General features: G+C 42.6%; 1 long non-coding RNA gene across 2 annotated transcripts; it reads right to left on the reverse strand.

Annotated features, from left to right (window-relative positions):
• Positions 1-824: 824 nt before the first annotated feature.
• On the reverse strand, positions 825-10,509 carry LOC116576656. Of its 2 annotated transcripts, none has more exons than XR_004280247.1 (3): positions 10,450-10,509; positions 7,810-8,074; positions 825-956 (listed from the first exon to the last, which is right to left on the reverse strand). It is a non-coding gene; the product is annotated as an uncharacterized LOC116576656 (long non-coding RNA). The 2 variants fall into 2 exon arrangements; XR_004280248.1 differs by lacking the exon at positions 825-956 and adding an exon at positions 6,524-6,761.
• Positions 10,510-16,409: the final 5,900 nt, after the last annotated feature.

The raw sequence follows: 16,409 nt of genomic DNA on the forward strand, positions 1-16,409 counted from the left end.
TTTTTGGGGGGTGGGGGGGAGTCAATAGAACTCTCTGGAACTACAGAAAACATTCTAGAGCTCTGCTCGATTTCCTCTGCACTATCTTGGCCTCAAGCAAGGAACAGGACAACAACAGCAAGGCTGACCATGTTATTCATATTTGTGGAAGGGAACTGAGCAAAACTAAAGTGAAAGCCATTGGGGCCCATGATTCTAGGATGGCTTCTGTGGAAGCAGGAAACTGACAGGAAAAAGTAGGTTCTGCTTTGCTCATTTTCGATGACTCTTCAGGACTAAACTAATCCCACCAGTTGCTGCTCCTTATGGAATGTCCTTTCTACCTTTGCACTGAAGTAAACCAGATTTTGCAAAAAGTTGGTTTTATTTTAAATCTTCCCCCTCCTTTTTAGGGTCAGAATGTCAGTACCATTCTAAGTCCATATTACTTCATGTAAGGAGTTGCCTCCAAAGACACAGGGTAGAAGTTTATGGTTGCTTAAAACTCAGTAAAAAGAAAATGAGCAACTTGATTAAAAGATATGCACTGATTAGATGCATACCTTAACCAAAGAAGACAGATGGCAAATACCCACACAGAAAAATACTTCACATCATATGTTATCAGGGAAATATAAATTAAAACAACAATGAGATACCACTACCCATCTATTAGAAGTGTGAAAATCCAGAATATTGACAACATCAAATTCTGGCAAAGATGTGGAGGAACAGGATCTCTCATCCATTGCTGGTGGAAATGCAAAATGGTACAGTCACTTTGGAGATCAGCTTGACAGTTTTTACAAAACTAAACATACCCTTACCTTTGATCCAACAATCATATTCCTTGGCATTCACCAAAGGAGTTAAAAACTTAAGTCATAAAAACCTGCGCACAGATGTTTATAGCAGCTTTATTCATAACTGCCCAAACCTGGAAGCAACCAACTTGTCTTTCAGCAGGTGAGTACATCCTGTGTAATAAAAATAAAATAAAAATAAAAATATAAATAAATAAATAAACAAATAATATAAATATAAATAAAAAATAATATAAATTTTTTAAAAAATAAAATAAAAAATAAAAATAAAATGTGGTACATTCATACAGTGGAATATATTATTTGGTGCTAACAAGAAATGAGCAACCAAGCCATGAAAAAACATGAAGGGATCTTAAATGCATATTACTAAATGAAAGAAGCCAATCTTAAAAGGTTACATAGGGTATGATTCCAACTATATGACATTCTGGAAAAGACAAACCATGGAGAGAACAAAAAGATCAGTCCTTGTCAGAGATTACAGCAGAAGGAAGGGATGAATATTTGGAACACAGAGATCCTTAGGGCAGTGGAACTATGCCTATCTTACTATAATGATGAATACATGTCATTATACATTTGTCCAAAGCCACAGAATGTACAACACCAAGAGTGAATCCTAATGTAAACTTCAAGCTTTGGGGAATAATTATGTGTCAGTGTAGATTCATCAATTGTAACAAATGTAAGACTCCAGGGAGAAATTTCGATAATGGGGGAGGTTGTGGGAGGGGAGTGGTAAGCATGTATGTGGGAACTCTCTACACCTTCTATTCAATTTTGCTGTGAACCTTAAACTGTGGAAATAAAGAAGGAAATCAGGAAATAAAGTCTATTTTAAAAAAAAAAAAGTTGTGGTTGGGGAAGGAAACCCAGGGAAAAGAGAATGGAAAACAAGTCTTTGACTGTCTCTTTAGATATTAAGGAACACTTTCGAAACAGAACCTGCTGTTCATTTGCGAGGAAGTATGCCCAGCTTACAAAATTCTTCAGAAATGATTCTGTTCGGTTTCATCCAGATGTCTTACTTATTGCTAATTCTAAAATTAAGTGCCGAGTTTGAGGAGTGAAAATGATTTTTCTGTTCATTTTTTAAACAAGTACTTGAAATTCCTTTTCTCTATAAACCACAAATCTTTCAAACTTAAATCTTGAGTTAAAAGATAAATTACCCCTCAAAGGCATCCCAAGGGATTTCCACTTAAATTGGGCAATTCCTGTACTTAACCTTCATTCCTTTGTATTTTCCTGACAGGTTTGTACATCTTTTCCGGTCCTACCCTCAGCTTGTCTCTCCCAGCCATCAATACATGCCTTAGCAGGCAGTTCTTTCTAAGGGCAGGTCAGGCAGGAAAAGCTTCCATCAACTCAACAGGAAACCGCTGGACTCATGTCCTATCTCCTTCCTTGACCACCACTGTCCCCCACCTCCAGAATGGAAAATCCAGCATAGTTGTGGGAAGATACAGAAAATGATGAGTTGGGTGAGAAATACTTCAAAGGAAAACTATGGGAAGTTTAGGGGCACTCGTATTAATAGGCAGTCATTTGGAAATCTGGCTTGACCCAACCTTTGGAAGGAATAAAGGGTTACCAGCAGAAACAGTCACTCAGTACTCTGATCATCTTGTGTCTTTGCTGAGAAATGTCGGAAGTACGATCATAAGTCTAAATCTTGAGACTTACACTTTGCAAGTAACTTATGTCAGCTGTGTTCAATTTACTAATAGTTGCTGAGTACCATTTTAACAAATGCCTAGTGCTACTGCTAAAGTGTTGGCAATATAAAGATGAATTTAAACCAAAAACAATGTTTTGCCCTATGGGAGCTAAAAGGGGCCAGCCCACTGTTCTGAGAAGCATTCTCCCCCAGAGGAGATCATTGTAAAAATAATTTAGAAAATTTTCCATAACGGAAGGACATGAGTTTTCCAGATGGAGATCCCATAGAGTACTTACAACAGTGGAAGGACATAAACCAACACAAAACACACCCTGGTGAAATTTCAGAATATTGGGGACAAAAAGAGGATCCTAAAAGCTTCTAGCAATGGAGAAAAACAGAATATGTTCTTGTTTAAAAGGAATAGGAATCCAACTATCACCACAGGACAATGGTAGAATTGTGGAATGGTGGGAAAATGGTGGAAATGTTGGGAAAAGTGGTGGAAAAAATATTTCCAACTTAGAATTCTCTACCCAGATAAACTATCAAACCTATATGATTTATTCAGACCTTAAAGATCTGCAAATTTTCCTTCCAAGCACTTTTTCTCGAGAAGTTTCTAAATCAATGAAAAGGAAGGAATCTAACTCAAGAAAGACTCAAAAGGAGTTCCCAAGTTATTGGTGAAAAAAAATTCCAGATGACAGCTTTCCCCCAGCCCAGAATGCAGCAGGTCAGAAACTGACTCTTAGAAGACATGGACAGAATTCCTCGTGTGTCTGAAGGAGATTTAGATAATTGGGGGAAGGAATAGAGGGTAAATCAGGGGTGAGTACATAGAAAACTAAGCAAACCAGAACATGAGGCAATGATTAACTCTAGCAAAACAAAAAGTTGCATAAGAAAAGAAATATAATCATGATGTATTATATAGCTCATATGTGAATAACATTCATATTGTCAAAATAATATAAATACTGGATATGGATCTAGCAGAAAATCTAATTTAACTATACTGGGAGGATGCAGGTGGGTGGGCAGGAAGCAATATGTACATGTGGAGTGGACACTTTTCCATGGTAAGAAGTCATCAGATAGTAACTAAAACTGGAAAATAAAGAAATAGATGAAAATGAGAAAGAAAAAGCCAAACAAATCAGAAGTTTTGTTGCCATGGAATGTTAAATACAGACTGAACTGGACAAGGCACTGGTGGTTTTTGTAATAAGCTTTGCAGAACCATTTGGCTTTTTTTAAAAAAGATTTTTAGTTATTTATTTGAGAGAGAGGCAGAGTGAGAGAGCACAAGCAAGGGGAGTGGCAGAAGGAGTGGCAGAGAGACAGGGAGAAGCAGGCTCCCCGCTGAGCAAGGAGCCCAGTGCTGGCTCCTCCCAGGACCCTGGGACCGTGACCTAAGCCAAAGGCAGATGCTTAACTGACTGAGCCACCCAGGTTCCCAGACCATTTGACTTTTAAACTAGGTGCATGCATATCTTTGATTTGAAAAAAAAAATTAATGTAAGGACACATTGCCTTCTGGAGAAATTTCCATCTTTTATGGCTTGGAACAACTTCTCTAGTTTTAGAAAGACCGTATCAAGTAGCAATGAAAGCATAAGCTTTGAGTCAGAATTAACCTGGACTCAAATCCTGGAGTAGCCAGCTACTAATTATGACCTTGGGACAGTTAACATTTTTTAGCCACAATTTCCACATCCATAAAATGAGGATAATAGTAATCATAATAATGCCTATTTTATCTGGTATTATAAAGATAAAATAATACTATATGAAAAGCACACAAAAAGTACTCAGTAAAAGATGGATTTTTTTTTTTTAGATTTTTATTTATTTGACAGAGATCACAAGTAGGCAGGCAGAGAGAGAGGGGGAAGCAGGCTCCCCGCTGAGCAGAGTCTGATGCGGGGCTCGATCCCAGGACTCTGGGATCATGACCTGAGCTGAAGGCAGAGGCTTTAATCCACTGAGCCACCCAGCTGCCCCTAAAAGGTGGATATTTTTATTGTCATTGATAGAGAAGTAGGTAATACATAGAGATATGTATAATGAAAATAGATGACATCCTAAGATGATGTCTTGGCTATGAATTTGTCTGTCTGTGTCTCTGAAGCCTGCTACCCTTCATAGCACCTAGCACCTTGCCTGGCACAAAGGAGTGGCTCAAGGAGTATCTGCAGAACCAGTAAATGAACAGATGAATGTATACATGTATACCACTTAGCTCCCAGCCCCTCTGGATATTCGAGAATCAATTCAACCCCAGGGAGAGGAAATTCAATGAGCAAAGAGCAAAAAGCTGCCTTCCTGCTGTGCCCTCACACAGGATTTCTGGTTACCCTCACAGCCCCAGCATTAACTCTACGCCAAAATTTCCACTTCTTGTAAGGATTCCAGACACAAAGGCTTGGAGCCGACCCTAACAGCCTTATTGAACCTAACTGCCCCTTTAAAGGCTCGATCTCTGAAGAGAGTCTTTTTCTAAGGTACTAGAATACCAGTTAGGACTTCAACATATGAATTTGGGAGAGGACATGATTCAGTCCATCACCCCCACTTTTCCCTGTGAAACAAATAATTGGGATACATCAACATATCAAGAATGAAGAAGGTCATTCTCCTCACAGGAAGCAAGGAGAAAGCCTTGAGCATTAGATTGTGAAACCTTGGAATCTGTATGACAAATGTTAAGCAATGGCATGCCCAGAGCATCAGATACCCCAAGAGGAGGAAATCGTATAAGAGAGGGATGATATGTAACCACATCCTGGCAGGTAAGGAATTGGAACAAAAGTTTTTAGGCAAGAGGTGGCAAATTAAAATGTTTATGACGTCCAGGGAGGTAATGTAAATAGATCAAGCTAAAAAATTATGGAGGTGCACATATGCAATTGGGAATACGATGGAAGCAGTGGTAGGGTGCGCATCAAGTGGAAAGGCTGTGCTCTCTCTAAATGGGGAAGGAGGCTCAATGTTAGGCATTCTTACCAGATTTTGATATTCTTCCAAAGAAGCCAAAATCTAGATTTTTTTAATGTGACTCTGCAGATATATAAATGATAGCTTAAAATTTAAAAATATTTCAAGTTAATCAAAATTCGTTTGTTGACCAAATTTGGACCACAGATCATGAGTTTTAATCTAGATCTAGAAGCGTTTGAGCTAGCCAGTAACAGGAGGGAAGAAGACAATATTCATATTGTACACATCTAGCGCTGTTCTAGGTGCTAAAATAATTTATTTTAATTAAGCCTCACAATGCTAAGAAGAAGGCATTATTATCATCTTCATTCTTGTTGCCTTTTTTTAAAGATTTTGTTTATTTATTTTAGAGAGAGAGGCCATGCATGTGTGTGCACAGGGAGGATGGGGAGGGAGAAGGAGAGAGAGAATTTCAAGCCGACTCCACACTGAGCGCAGAGTCTGACTTTGGGACTTGATTTCACAACCAAGAGCTCATGACTTGAGTGGAAACCAAGAGCTGATTGCCCAACCAGCTGAGCCACCAGACACCCCTATGATCCCATATTCTAATGAATGAGAAAACAGGCTTGGGTAGTCGGACACACACCTAAGATTACCTGACTGGTCAAATGACAGAACCAGATTCAAAACCCAGGGTGTACTGGTTGTAAGGCCCAGGCCCTTCCACACCACCACTGCATCTTCTGTATTAGCTATCCCCAACCCTAGCTGGCAGATGGAAATCACCCAGAGAGCTTTTCAAATCGTCCATGCCCAGATCACACCCAGACCAGTTAAAACTGAATCGCTGGGGGGTGGGACTCAGGCCTTAGTACATTTTTAGTCCTCCCCTAGTGATCCAAAGGGAACCATGATGTAATAGCATCAGTAGCATCGTGTGGAATCTTGTTAGAAATGCAGAACCTAGAGCTACCTACCCCAGACCTACTACATCAGAATCCATATTTAACAAGATCTTATTTGCAATTTGAATGCACATAAATATTTGGGAAGGATTGGTCTAGGAAAGAAGAAACGAAGGACTAGACTGGGCTTCAAAAGTCTAGCTTCATCTTCGGAAATTTGCATTTATTGATTTTCCAAAGTTAGGGGGTGAGTGAGGAGGGGTTTAGAGGGGCGAAAGAGGAAAGACAAAAGAGGAGTTTAGAGCACCCTGATAACCACAACACCGACTTGACCCGAATGCTATGCTTTCACTTCACTTCCAGTGGTTTCTTGGATGGCCCATTTCAATTTGTTTGCTTTTGCTTTTTCCTCAGATTATCGAAAATCACTGGTCCTTCCTTCTAAAGAAAAAATTATTCACGACACGTGTTAAAATAAGAGGGCAGACCTTCTTCAGGGAAATTACTGGCATGAATATGGTGACTACTGCATCGGGAGTGGGCAGTAGGAAGAGAAACTGAGCTCAGCTCTGAATGTACCAGGCAGAAGTGGGGATTTATAGCCAACGTGGGAAGGTCAACAGATGAAAAATTACTAAGGAAATATAAGGGATAAGGGGTGGGGGAGCTGTGGATTCTGGCCTAGTCCGCCGAAAAAGAGTCTTGCCAAAGGCAGACCAAGGTGACCAGACATCACTCAGGGAAAGGTGGGGAATAAGGAATTTGGTCAGAGAGCCTGGATGACCAGATACCAAGAACGGCTAGACCAGCTTAGTGGGATTCCTGCTAAACCTGGTCCATGCAAAGACAGATACGGAAATCCAAAAGTCTAGGCCAGGTTGGGAAGAGAATTCAGAGAAGTCTTACTGAAGTTCAAAGAGAGACCATCACCGCCCAGCTTCAGACTCAGATTAAGAAAGCAGAGAAAATGTCATCAGTCAAGGCTCACCTAAATGTGGACCCAATTTCAAACAAACAACAGTCATTCCACAAACATGTACCAAACACTGTCTTTGGGCCAGCTGCTCAATCGTCTGGGAGGCAAGAGAAAGGAGAAAGGGACGGTGGCCTGGTCCCAGCTGGCAATGTGGCCCAGTTCTGCAGGCCCGTTCACCCCGTAACCCCGCTGTTTCCCATGTTAATGTGGAGTAAACGAATACTGGAGAAAAATCCAAGTCGGCTATTCTCAGTTACAAGGCTGGCCAGAGGGCTCAGCACCTGCTCCTTCCTCCCCTCCAGCAAACTGTCCCTCCCTGCCCTCCTGGTTTGCACCACCAAGGCCTGGCTCTGGGGAGGCGCACGCTGTGTGTTGCTACAGCTCTTTAATTCTGTCTTATTATCCTCTGTCCCTATAGCCAAGGTGTTTGACTGCTGCTTTCATGGTGTTGTCAGGTTTCTCTTTGATGCCTAAATTAATACTAATGGGAAACCCTCTCGGCTGTTCGCTTACTTTTCCTTCTGCTCAGTTTCTCCCAATTGAGTAGTCTTCCGTCCGCGCTGTGCGCTCATCTGTCAGCCCTTTTCGTGGATCCACTTGAAAAGGAGCCTGAACATCTTACACAGGGTTTGCTGCTCTCCGGCCGGGGAATTCAGAGGGGGGCGGGCAAGGAACGCGTCGCGAAATCTGCCTGATGAGCCATCTGGACGCTGCAAGCTGTTGGCTCCGCCCCTTTTGTCGCAGAGGCTGTTTGGGCTTCAAACCTGCGGGGGGTGCCCTGTGGGATGACCATCGCGGGGGGGGGGCGGGGTGCTGTCACAGAGGGGGCTCAGCAAAGGCTCTCCTGACCCCACACATGTTTTTGGTGGGGGTCACCAAAAAACACTTGAAAAGTCCCCTCTTTAGAAGTTGTTTTAGGGTTTTGTTTCATTTCTTAGATGTGAAGCAAGGGAACGAGCTTTGTGAAGGTTTGCAGGGGAAAGCGATGATTAGTACCCGTTTGGACAGAGGGACTCTGTGGACAGAGAGCAAGAGCACCCTGAAGCAAGCAGCTTTAAAGGCTTGAGGCAGGAGGGACGGGTGGGCGTGGACCCAGTCTCTCTCACAACTTTGCCTGGAGGCTGCTGTGATTTGAAGGAAAAAAATGTTAGCCGCCTCCATGCCCCAACCCTCCACAGGGCGAGATTATTTGTCCTGGTTTCTTTCCCTCCCTAAGCAGCCAATATTCAACAAATACATATGAAGGACCTGAAGTTCTGCCCAGAGTACTAGAGATAGTGAAACAGAAAGGCAAACGTAAAAGAAAATTGTCACCCACCTCGAACGCCTTCTGGGTTCAGAGGGACAAACCACCACACAACACAACCACACAGATGTTTGACTTCAGACTTACCCTTTAAGGTAGGAAAAGACAGACACAGGACAGGGAGGGGAGAGGAGCCAACAAATACATATATGCATTATATACATTATATGTATTATATACATATAATGCATATGTAATACAAAAATATACATACATATATCATTTGTATTACTAATTGCATTACTGTATAAACAAATACATATATGCATTATACAAATATATATATGCATTATATATCTAAAATATATACATGTATATAATGCATATATGTATATATACATATAATGCATATATGTATTTGTTTATACAGTAATGCAATTAGTAATACAAATGATATATGTATGTATATTTTTCCCCATGTGTGTCTCTTCATATCTTAGACTATAAGCTTATTTCATACATACACATGATGTTAAAGACAAAGAAACAGGTCAAAATAAAAACCTCTCAGTCCTTACTGATCATAATCCGAATCCCATGGACTAGAGGTACTGCCCATCACCCCACTTCCCTAGGTGTCTCAATGCAGCAGAATTGTCTCCTGTTTTTCATTACTGATTCTTCCCATCTCTCCTAGTTTCGCCTTCTTAAACTCCTCTTAGTCACATGTGAACCATCAAGGACCTGTTCTCCAAATCTTTTCTGTTCCCTCATCATTTTCTTCCCCGTATGTTTCTCTTTCTTTGTTTTGGTTGGTTGCCTTTTATTTTATGCCTTAAGAATTTTTTTCTTCCAGTTGGCCCCCCATGTCATTCACGTGAATCTCAACGGGGCCCATCCCCTCCTTAAAATGGATCACTTAGCGTTTTAGATCACAAATCACAGTCTTTAGTTGGAAAGTCTTTCTTGAACTGTCTCTGGATTCCCTTTAAGTGGTCTCATTTTCTTAAAGTCAGCAAGCACCTCCTGAGCCGTTCTGCTTTATTCACCTTGTTCTGTTTGACCTTCACCCATTTGGCTGAGATGTGACCTTGTATGTGTTATTTTTCCTCGTCCGCTCTTTGGGACCTCTCCCAGCTGTTGGAATTCCCATGGAACCTACAGCCCTAATTGCTCTGAGCTGCCTGCCAGCCCAGCAGCTGTGTGGGTCAAGAATGACAGCGAGGCTTAGAGGCAAAACGAGCGGGGAAGTGGGATGAGTCAGGTGGCCGTTGGTCCCCAACCCCCTAAAAAGCTCTGGGAACTGCGTATCGAAACCATATTCCACTGTATTTTCAAGAGTCCCAAACTTAGAGTCAATGCTCTGGATTTGAGTGCAAGGCTGTCTTTACCATCAGAGTGATATTGAGCATGTCCTTTAAAACATGCGGCTCCCCTTTCTCATGTGTGAATTGGGGATTAGCCATACTGGCCTAGTTGCCTCTCAGGGTTTGTGATGAGGATCAAGTAAAGCAGTAACTCTCCACCGATACGTCTTTGTCGTTGCTGTGATTCCCAGTTTTAGGTCTTTCTCTTTCTTTGACTAAAATAATAGGGTTGGAAGAGGACAGCACTTAAAAACATTATGAAATATGTACAGTTCCTAGAATCCTACAGAGAAATGCCTACAAAGAGAACAATCATAACATGTTTTTCAGAGACGAACTGATTGATCTCTTCAGCACAAACGGTAGACGGGGAGAAGGCAGAAGAAGGACGTCGGCAAAATCATCCCAATGCCTCCTCCCTCGCTCCCTCCCTTCCTCCTTATAAAACTGGGGAGGGGAGAGCAGAAAAGGTAAGAGCATTGGGAGAGAGGACAGGATTAAGCACAGCGTTTGGGGGATTAGAAAGATGACGTCACTCACCAGTTACCTTATACGTGAACTAGAGCAAGCCATTCTCTCTCTCAAGGCTGATTTTCTCATCTGCAAAGTGGAAAAATGATATACTAGCATGGCCATGAGGGTTTTGTGAAAATAAAGTTAAGTTCCTGACGTAGCAAGTTCTCAATAAATGGGATTAAACCACATACGTATTTCCCGTCTCGGGACAGCCACTCTACATTTGTCCAGCTTCCCAAACAGACTGACTGCTTTTCAGTGTTATCATTCACGCCCCACCCCAACCCATTACTTGCAGTTTTCTTTGCGGGGGAGAGGGGATCCCTTTCTGGAGTTCTAAAATGGCAGCCCTCCTCTTTCCTCTGTCAAGAATAAAAATCAAGTGACATTAACATTCCCATCAGCTGCACACAGCCCCCAGAGAGCTGGCAACCGTCACTACGTCATCATGGGGACACACTGACAAGCAGGGACACAGAGTGCCCGGTACAACACTGTATGTCTAATTATAGAATCTTTAATTCATTGGCCTATTTTGGCAGGGTTGGCCCCCAACTCAGATTCATGCAGATAAATAAAGCTTTTGCATCTTAGCACTTGGCTTGACAGCCAACAAGGCTTACTGAACACCTGCTCGGTGATAAGCACCAGGCATTAGGGGGAATCAAAAGAAATTAAAGAGGTGGTCCCTGCCCTTGAAGAGCTTCTGGTCCCCATGACCAAGATGCTTCTACATTCTTGCCTTAAAAATATATATATTTATTTATTCACATAATTTTGATTTTGCAGGCCTTTATTTAAAAAAAAAAAAACACCTTAGGTTTTATGTTATTCAACCCTCTTCATTTCATAATTTAGGTAATGGGAGGCCTGCAGAGTTTGTGTGACTTGTCCAGGCAAAAAATATATTATTTAAGGGAATGGAATGACTAAACAATAGTTCCCAAGTACAGACCTAATGGAGTTCTTTTTTTTTTTTTTAAGATTTTATTTATTTATCCGACAGACAGACAGAGATCACAAATAGGCAGAGAGGCAGGCAGAGAGAGAGGAAGGGAAGCAGGTTCCCTGCTGAGCAGAGAGCCCGACGCAGGGCTCGATCCCAGGAGCCCAGGATCATGACCTGAGCCAAAGGCAGAGGCTTAACCCACTGAGCCACCCAGACGCCCCTCTAATGGAGTTCTTAAAAATCGTCTTTACTTCCTTTGAGAGATTCAAGCGTGCTGAATGGGCCGTGTGACCCAGTTGTTACCACATCTTTCCTCCCTTTGCACCAACACACAGACAGAAATCTGGCTTCGATGAAAAAAGGGAAGGCTCCAGGGAAAAGGATGACAGGGACAGTAGTGGGGTCACTGTATGGGCCCCTGAGGTCTCAGCAGCCGCACGGCCGCCCAGCCCTTCCCCTCTCACGGAGAGGCTCATCTTAGATCCTATGAAGGACCATCTCTGAAAACAGCAGGTGAAGGGTAGACTCCCTGAAGTGGGGTTTAACTTAGGAATCTTTATGAGTTTGAAAAAGATAATAGCAATTTTCTTGCAGAAGCTCATCAAAAGCCTTCAAGTGGTTTTATTTTGTTTAATCCAAATGCCCACACCAACATTCAGTCCCCGTGCTTGGGAGTCTCCCCACCGCCTCTCCCTCAAACTCTAATACCCAAGGCCATGAATGAGCCCTGAAGTTAGGTAAACGTGGGTTCCCACGTCTCTTTCCACCCTACCGGGTTCTGTCCATTTAGACACATTACTGAATCCCTGCAAGCCAAAGCTTCCGTGTCTGTAAAGTCAGGATCACGATTTTTCCACGGGGGACATTGCCAGTCGAAGGAAAGGGCCTGGCAGGAGGCCATAGGCAGGGAACGGCAGCTCTTCTCTGTTCATCTCTGGACCTGGTTCTCCTCTGGGACTGGTCCCTGTTGGGACCTCTTTGGAGAGAGGTAGGTTCAGTTCTGGGCTGCTTAATAGAAGTGTACGGAGAAGCTCCAGTAAACCTGGGGAGGTGAGAGCTGCAAGAGCCACTTGAGTTCAACCTTCCCCTCAGAATCCTAGCTCTGGATGGCACTTCCCCAACACCTGGACTTTTCTAGACGCAGAAACTCAGGCAGGTGCTACAAGCCGAATGCTTGTGTCCACCCCCACCCCCACTTCCCAAATTCATGTGTTGAGACCTAACTTTCAAAGTGATTCTGTTAGGAGGCAGGGCCTTGGGGCAGGGCTTCGGGTGGGAGGTTGAAGCCCGGGTGATGGGATTAGTGCCTCCTGAAAGAGACCCCAGCCAGCTCCCACTGTGCCAGCACAGTGCAAAGAGGGCAGGCACTGAACCAGGGAGAGGGGCTCTCATGACCTCTCTTCTGCTGATGCCTTGCTCTTGTACGTCTAGCCTCCAGAACTGTCAGAAATAAGTGTTTATTGTTGAAGCTATTCAGTTTATGTTTTTTTGGTGTGGTTTGTTGTTGTTATAGTAACCCAGACAGACTAGCTTTCAAAGGGGGATTATCCTCATGCTTGTACATTAGGAGGTTATCACGAGGGTTTTAAAGGAGTAAATGGATGCAGGGTTAGAATAGTCCCCGGAGCGGGGCATCTACTAGGCAAGTGTTTGCTCTTAGCAGGATGTATTGGACTCACCAAAGGAGCTGGAGGTAGAGCTGGAGCCCCACACAGCTCCCGGCACAGCCCTTGCTCTTTGCTCTCTGCTCTTTCCAGACCCTGGGACTGGAGTTTCCTGGACCACGTGTTCCCAGCTCTTTCTCCTTACTTGGAGAAGAATGAGATCTATATTGGCTATTTCATGTAGCAGGGTAAAATTCCAGGTGTGACTTTCCCATGGTATACAAATCTATGGAGAAATATTAGCCTAGATTAATCTGAACTAGGACGAAATACAATTTTACAGATATATAAATATATATACATGTATATTTATGTATATATTATATGTAATATTTTATTTATATATTACATATAATATATACATAAATATACATGTATATATATTTATATATCTGTAAAATATATATATAAATATATATATATATATATATATATATATATATATCACCTTTTCTTTTTTCCAGACATAGTCTTTAAAACATTTAGATAGTCCCAAGAATTTAAGGAGTATACTGTGGAAGAAAGAGGAATAGGCCTGGGCTGTCTTTCCAGGATTTGTAGTTGAACATCAGTTTCTAATTTTTACTCCTTTTCTGTGCAGCTCAGTGGGAGCACTGTTTGTTTGATCTTCCCTCCAGGGACCTTCCCATAATTCCTTCTTAAAAGCCTTCAGCTACTCTCCCATTGCCTTCTGGTTAAAATCTAAAGTATTTAGCTGGGCACTCAGGATCCAGGAAGGCATGATCTGGCCCCAGTCTGCTTCTCTAGCATCTCCCTTTCCACACACCACAAGCACCCAGGGCTCTTGCCATCCTGAACTATTACAGTTCCCAAGACACACTACACCTTGTCAAGCCTCCAAACCTTTGCATGTGCTATTTCTTTTGCTAGGCACAGCCTTTGCCCTCCTTCTAATTAGTGCACTCAGGCGTGAAAAATCAGATCAGGCACCGCCTCCTCCAGGAAGCCTTCCCGTACCACTCGTTTCAGCCATCCCCATCCAGCCGCCTATGTATTCTCACTGCACCCTGAGCCCATTTCATCTCATCATTCACAGTAGCACATCATCATGGTCTGTACATGACCAACTCATTTTCCACACCAAGTGTAAGCTCAGTACCCAGCAGAATGCCAGCATACAGTGAAAGCTCTGAAACTATTTGACAGATAAACTGAATTCCACAATTTGCTATGTGATCTTGAGCGATTTGTTTGATCTCTCCAGGTCTCAGCTTCCTTGTTTAAAACAAGAGAGTCAGACTACAACATCCCTCAAACTCCTGTTAGCGCTAACATTTTATGACAAGTTACAAGTTCTCATTTGTAAAACGTGATCAGAGGTTTTCCCACCTCAATTATTGATAAAATGAGACTGTGAATTTGAAAGTACTTTAGAGTGAGAACTTTTTTAAAGATTTATTTTCTTATTTTAGAGAGAGAGGGAGGGAGAGAGAGAGAGCCGGGGAGGCGCAGAGGAAGAGAAGCTCAAGCAGACTGTGCAGAGTGTGGAGCCCGATGCCGGGCTTGATCTTATGACCTTGAGATCATGACCTGAGCCAAAACCGAGAGTCAGATGCTTAACTGGCTGAGTCACCCAGGTGCCTCTTAAAGTGAAATTTTTAAAGCACCATGCCAATTCATATTATGTTTATGTAATTATAAAACTGGAAAACAAAAATTGTTTTTAGTAGTAACTAGCAAATGTTAATAGATTATATGCATTTATTAAGTGTTTATCAAGACTTCAATTTTTTTTTCATTTAGTTACAACTGCTGCAGAAGTAGAAACTACCATAAATTTTTCCAAAAAAAGTGGTTAATCACATCATCCAGGTAACTCAGCAAATGACCGGCTGAGTTATGATTCCAAAGTTCACGTTCCTTGCCCTGCTTTCATGTTAAGCAAGCTTTAAAAAATTATCCTAGATCTCATTTTTCCAATAACAAACTGTGAGTTGATAGAAAATACATATACCATTCTCTACCTGCATAGGTCCTGACATAGAGCTTCTAACACCCGTGTGGTTTCCTGAGTGATCTGAGCCCCAGGAGCACCTTTCCTTCCAGTGTTTGGAACCCCTGGTTCCTGATGCAATTTTCCTAAATCCCTTGGCATTAACTGGGTGAAGCAGTGAGGTGACTCTTGTTGGTATTAGATGGGGGCTGTTCATCAGAAAGATGAAGCCAAGATTAGAAGCTTGGTATTTTCAGCCCCATCTCCTGTTCTCCAGAGAGGGGAGAAGGGCTGGAGATGGAACTAGTGATCAATTGTACTTTCTCAGGAAGTCCTCACAGAATCCAGATGTAGGGGTTCTATGGAGCTTTGTGGTTGGTGAACACCTGGAGGTGCTGAGAGAGGGGTACACCTGGAGAGGGCATGGAAGCTCCGTGCTCCTTCCCACAGGCCTTGCCTATGCACTTCCGTCAGGATATTCATCTGTATCCTGTAAGATAAACGGGCAAACTTTAAGTAAGGTTTTCCCTGAGTGATAGGAGCCATCCTAGCAAATTATTGAACCAAAGGAGGGGACTGGAATTACAATGACAACTTGGACTTGTCACTGGCATCTGAAGTGGAGGGTCAACCAGGGGGAGGGTATCCTTGTTAGACTGAGTCTTTAACCTGTGGGATCTGATGCTATTTCCAGGTGGACAGTGCTAGAGCTGAGTTAAATTGTAGGCCACTCAGCTGTCCTCAGAATTGTTTGTGGGTGTGTGGCGGGGTAGAAAATTCCCCACATTGGTGTCAGAAGTGTGAGTGCAACAGTGGTGTGAGTGTAAAGGAGAAATGCGCAGCAGGAAGAGGGAATCATTTCTATTCACAAATGTCAACCTCTCCATTCCACCCCACCCAACTGGTCACAAACTAGGAAATAAGGTACTTTCATTTAAAAGAAATCTTTGACAGAGCTCACGTCTCATGCAGGTTGTCAGAAAGGAATAACAACATGTAAGAAACATGGTCAAGTTAGCACCCCAGAGCCTTCAGAGACTGGCTAATCACCACGTGCACCAGACATCCCAAGTCTTACAGAAGATATCATCGATTTCAACAAACGCAGGTCCTCAGACCCCAGGACATGGGCATCACTGCTTTTTGCCTTGGTCTTGGTTTGGAAGGACTTGGCCTTGCTGCCGTGGCCCCAGAGGCCCCCATTTCATGAAAGTATTGCTGTTCTGGGCCATCTGTCTTGGCGGAAGGGAACTAGCAGTTTCTGAAGTCCTATTTTCCATACATAAAATTCCAGTTAGCTACTTGCTCCAGCCTCTTCTAGCAATGTCTATACTCTACAGATGTATTTTTCTGTCTGTATAATAATGAATGCCATTGAAGATCCTGTTGTGCATTATGTTAAGTGAAATAAGACAGA

The sequence above is a fragment of the Mustela erminea genome, chromosome 17 (assembly GCF_009829155.1).
Source record: "Mustela erminea isolate mMusErm1 chromosome 17, mMusErm1.Pri, whole genome shotgun sequence".
Lineage (NCBI taxonomy): Eukaryota > Metazoa > Chordata > Mammalia > Carnivora > Mustelidae > Mustela > Mustela erminea.